The 4,935-nt window shown below is 41.5% G+C and overlaps 1 pseudogene; it reads left to right on the forward strand.

The window, feature by feature from the left end:
- LOC126403880 (zinc finger protein 721-like) overlaps positions 1–4,935 on the forward strand; it is an 84,257-nt pseudogene that overhangs the window by 76,107 nt on the left and 3,215 nt on the right.

The following is a 4,935-nucleotide window of genomic DNA, read 5'->3' on the forward strand; positions in this document are numbered from 1 at the left end:
GATGGAAACAGAAGCAGAGGGAGAGGACTGTGGAGGAGCAGAACCAGCCAGGAACTCAGATCCAGATACACATTTACAACCAGAGACTGATGACAGTGATGATTGGACGGAGACCAGAGAACCTCAGTCAGGTATCAATCAAGTCACACATTTGCTAGTCTTAAGCAAGTCTCAAGTTTTAACCTTCAAGTCTCAAGCAAGTTGAGTCAAGTCATTTTTGTGTCTTAATTGGATAGAAATAAAAAGTCAGTGTCTTCTGTGGAGAAGAGACGAACTCTCTCTTCTGCCAGGGGGTTCTCATCTTACACAGCAAACAGCACCAGCAGGGCACTGTGGCTTGTTTGTGTAGTGTTTGATTCCAGCCACTTATATACCTCTGCGACAGATATGAGCTGGCTTGACGTGGCTTGGTTTGGACCATCAGCCCAGCACAGCAGGGATTTGCATTTCCAGTACAACAGGGCTTCCTTCTTGATGTTGTGTCATAAACTGATGATGGGTGGTCTCGAGTGAGGACGTTTTAAAGCAGTGGGCTGATCCACGGTTTAAGTTCCCTGTTTTTTTGCTGCATGTGTTTTTCCACAGCAGGGCAGGTAGAAGAAGTTTACCTGTTGGAGGTGAGCTGTTTGTCTGCAGCTCTTCATCAACATCTCACTGTGGCTGTTTCTGCTTTTTCTCCTCCTCCCTGCCATGTTATTAGACTTGCCTTTATTGAAGAGAGGCTGCTAACAACGTTCCGCTTATTCAGTAATAACGCATTTAATGTCCTATAGATTTTCACAATAAAAGTCCCCTGTTAATTTGTTATGTATAAGCTTTTAATGTGAAGAACCAAAATAATATAATGTTGAGTTTTTGAGCAGCAACTTAATACAAATTCTTATCCAGCTGATAGATTCAAGATTCAAGAGAATTATTATCATGTACACAGCAAACATAAAGGTGGTTACAAGCAATGAAATTCTTTCTTTAAGAGTTGCCTTGACACCACTAAAATACACACTGACTAAACTAAGATAAATAGAAATAAGTAATAATAAAAAAGAGAGCAAGTATTATGTACAGTCAGATTGTTGTGCAAATAGTATCAAATATTGTCACATTGTCCAATATGTATATATGCGGATAATCACCGGCTAAGTCGTCTGATGGCTTGTGGATGGAAACTGTTTTTTAGTCTTGTTCTTGCTTTCACACTTCTGTAGCGTCTGCCAGACGGCAGGTGTGTGAACAGTGTGTTTTGTGGGTGGGTGTGGTCCTTAATGGTGCTGAGTGCCCTTTTTGTGACCCGGGTGTAGTAGATGTCCTGTAGTGGGGGGAGGCCTGCTCTGCAGATGAATTGTGCCGTTTTAATGACACGCTGGAGAGCCTTTCTGTCCTGAACAGTGCAGTTCCCGTACCAGACTGTGATGGAATTTGTCAGGATGCTCTCCACTGTGCATCTGTAAAAGTTGCCGAGGAGTTTGGAGGGTAGTCCAAATTTCCTCAGCTTCCTCAAGAAGAAGAAGAAGAGTCTCTGTTGAGCCTTCTTGACGATCTGTTGTGTGTTGTGAGTCCAGGTGAGATCTTTGCTGATGTGCCAAGGAGTTTGAAGGTTTTCACCCTGTCCACCGAGCTAAGCTAGCTCAGCTAATCAGTCAAGTCGGACTTCTCGTCTTGTCTGGGTATACATGCAGAAGAGAAAAGCGATTTCCGACCAAGTATGTCTGACTCCGCCTCGGTAGGCGGCGCTGTGTCCTTTTTAATACAGTGCGTATTGAACTACTTCTGGTTGACCCGAAGAGGAAGCTAACAGTTGTTCAGAAACTTTTAAAAATAAATCGGTGTTACGCGTTTTCCTACCATCCATAAACTTCACAATGTTTAGCTCCTTTAGCTGTCAGAGCATGAATGTAGTTTCCTCGTCCGTCCAGAAGTGTGTCTTCTGCTTCTCAGTTGCCATGGTGTTTGTTTGTTTTTCCGGGAGTTACTGCTACGTCATCTCCTTCTTCTTCCGGGTATAAGCCCGCGAAAGAACGCCAAGTCCGACTCCAGTTGGACTAAAGAGATACATGCAGCAATAGTTTGATTTTCAATCAAATTATCTAGGTGTGTTAGTCGAATTACAGATAGCCCAATTTCAGTCGGACTAGGCTGTTTACATGCATTTAAACGTCCAGTTTCAGTCGGACTAAACCAACAATTTGATTTTCTCAAGCTGCATGTAAACGTACTGACTGTCTTTGTGCCTGATGTCCTGGTACCAACTCTGACTGCCTGGGGTCTGTCTGGAAGGAAGTCCAGGACCCAGCAGCAGAGGGGGGTTGTCAGTCCCAGGGTGAAGAGCTTGTCAGCCAGCCAGCCTGTCTGTGATGACTGTGTTGAAAGCTGAACTGTAATCTATAAACAGCATTCGAGCATAAGTGTTTTTGTGTTGGAGGTGTGAAAGGACTGTGTGAATGGCTGCATTAACGGTGTCGTCAGTGGAACGGTTCTGGCGATATGCAAATTGCAGTGGGTCTAGTGTATTTGGAATGACCTGTTTGATGTGTGACATGACTATTCTTTCAAAACACTTCATTACAATTGAGGTGAGTACTATGGGGCGATAGTCATTCAGACAGGTTATACTGTTTTTCTTGGGGATGGGCACTATTATGGTGAACTTTAAGCATGTAGGCACAGATGACTGGGAGAGGGACAGATTGAAAATGTCTGTAAAGACCTGAGTCAGCTCTGAAGAGCAGACCCTCAGGAGACGGCCAGGGATGTTGTCAGGGCCAACTGCTTTCCATGGGTTAGCTCTTTTCAGAACCTAACATTGGTATCTCCTGAGCAGTGATCCAAAGTTATCCACAACATTCAAAGACATGCCCAGAGTGGTATACAAACGCCCCCCTAACATCAGACAAATTGTTGTAAAATCAGATCTTCTCCCCCAAAGACAAGAAACCTTTTTCAGATGTGTTCCAGATGGAAATTACATATGTGCAAGTTGCGTGCAGTATAACTTCACCACGAAGAGCCACACTTTTACACATCCCCTCACGGGGAAGCGTTTTGACATTAAAGGCATTATCATGTGCGCCACTACTAATGTAGTATACTTGCTTAAATGTCCGTGTGGTTTGGGATATGTGGGGAAAACGAATCCAGCATTAAGAACACGCATCGCAGAACACAGATGCAGCATACGCAATCAGGACTCCAAGAGTCCAGTGGCTATGCATTTTCTGCAGGCGAAACACAGCATAGCATCTCTCTCATACCAAGGAATTGAACACGTAAAACGTCCAAGACGTGGAGGAGACACAAACAGACTGTTGTTACAAGAAGAATCCTTTTGGATTTTTACATTGGACACTCTGTCCCACAAAGACATGAATGAGGACTTCCCCATTCATCATTTTCTGTAGTTGATAATTGTTAACACCTGATGTGATATATGTATTATATTTTAACCTGATGTTGCCTAATATATTTTTGATATAGTTATCATCATTGATCAATTGTGTACGTTTACAAGAGCCTAAGTATAATGTGTGTAAATATTTTTGTGAATGACCACCCAGGATTTATGACGTCACCAGTGGGTGTCTACATATATGGGTGAAAAACACATTACTTGTAAGATGACCTGATGAAGAGCTGAAACACTCACAATGTTGTCTAACTAGTAAAGTTTTTTGGAGCATAATGAGAGTGTGCGAGCTTTCTCTCTTTTTTCTAAAGTTTTTCATTCAGCCGAGCACCCAAACTAAGTGATGTGCGTATATTTCTCCATTTTTTTAGCTCTTTTCAGAGATCAGTCACAGAGTAAAGATGCTGTGGTGGAGACAGAGAGGTGAAAATAACTTGAGCTGATGACAACTACACTTGTTACTGTGCGTGCAATAAAACCTGCTCGAGGAAAAAGTCAATACTTTATCAGTACAGCTGATCAGCAACATGTAAACATGTAGAAACGTGATGTTTCAGTCTGCTCTGTCTGCAGGCTCTCATCCACCACCACCAATAATATGTTTTAAACAAGCACAGAGCACCTTCCATCTAATAACAAGTTGTTAGTAATAAGCTGAAACAACAACTGTTGATGTCAAGGGGTTTAGCTCAGTTTGTCTTGTATCTTAAAACTTAACGGTGGTCATGTGACCTGCAGGCAATGACTCATCTTCCAGTGAGATATTAAGTTTGTATTGTGACTTTGCTGTTTTAATATTACTGTTGCTGCTCCAGAAACAACATTTAATTATGAAATATTCAGTTTTATTCATGTTGTGAATTTTTTCTTTTTAAAAAAAATACTTCCTTGTAAATGTTACACGATTAGTTCTCTGAGAATCTCTTTCACATACTAGCAAAAATTGGCGTTGCAGTCCCTTCAGAAAAGTGCCATCTTGCAACTGCAATAATTAACGCAAATTAAACAAAAGTCTTCAATATTTGCGGGGCTTGCAATTTTTCAAAAGTCCCGCAGTTTTTCCACATTTTACGGCTGACCGGAAGTCGTCGCAACTGCGACGTCATTTGAAACGTCACTAGACGCATCATCAAATGCGCTAATAGCATTGCAGTATGGAGAAACTCTCTGTATGGACATAAGAATTTGCACTGTTTAAATGCAGACAATATGTGTTGAATTTATTGAGATGTTATGTTTACAGAAGATGTAGCTTACATGTTGTTTTACAGTCACACTGTCTGGTTTGAGGGCTACAGTATTCTCTGAATTTGTTGGAGTCCATGTTTTGAAACTAATTAAATAAAACTAAACAAGAGAACTGAAACATTTTCAGCTGTTTTTGTAATATTCAGTATGATTATTATAGCAAGTGATTACATAGAATCGCCACCAGACAATCAGAGATCTCCGCCTTCTGATAGTCTGGGGACACTCCAATCTAAAGTGTGTTTAACACTCGAGAGAAAACAGCCGGCAACAAAGCAACGTCTCTT

The sequence above is a fragment of the Epinephelus moara genome, chromosome 17, assembly GCF_006386435.1.
Source record: "Epinephelus moara isolate mb chromosome 17, YSFRI_EMoa_1.0, whole genome shotgun sequence".
Lineage (NCBI taxonomy): Eukaryota > Metazoa > Chordata > Actinopteri > Perciformes > Serranidae > Epinephelus > Epinephelus moara.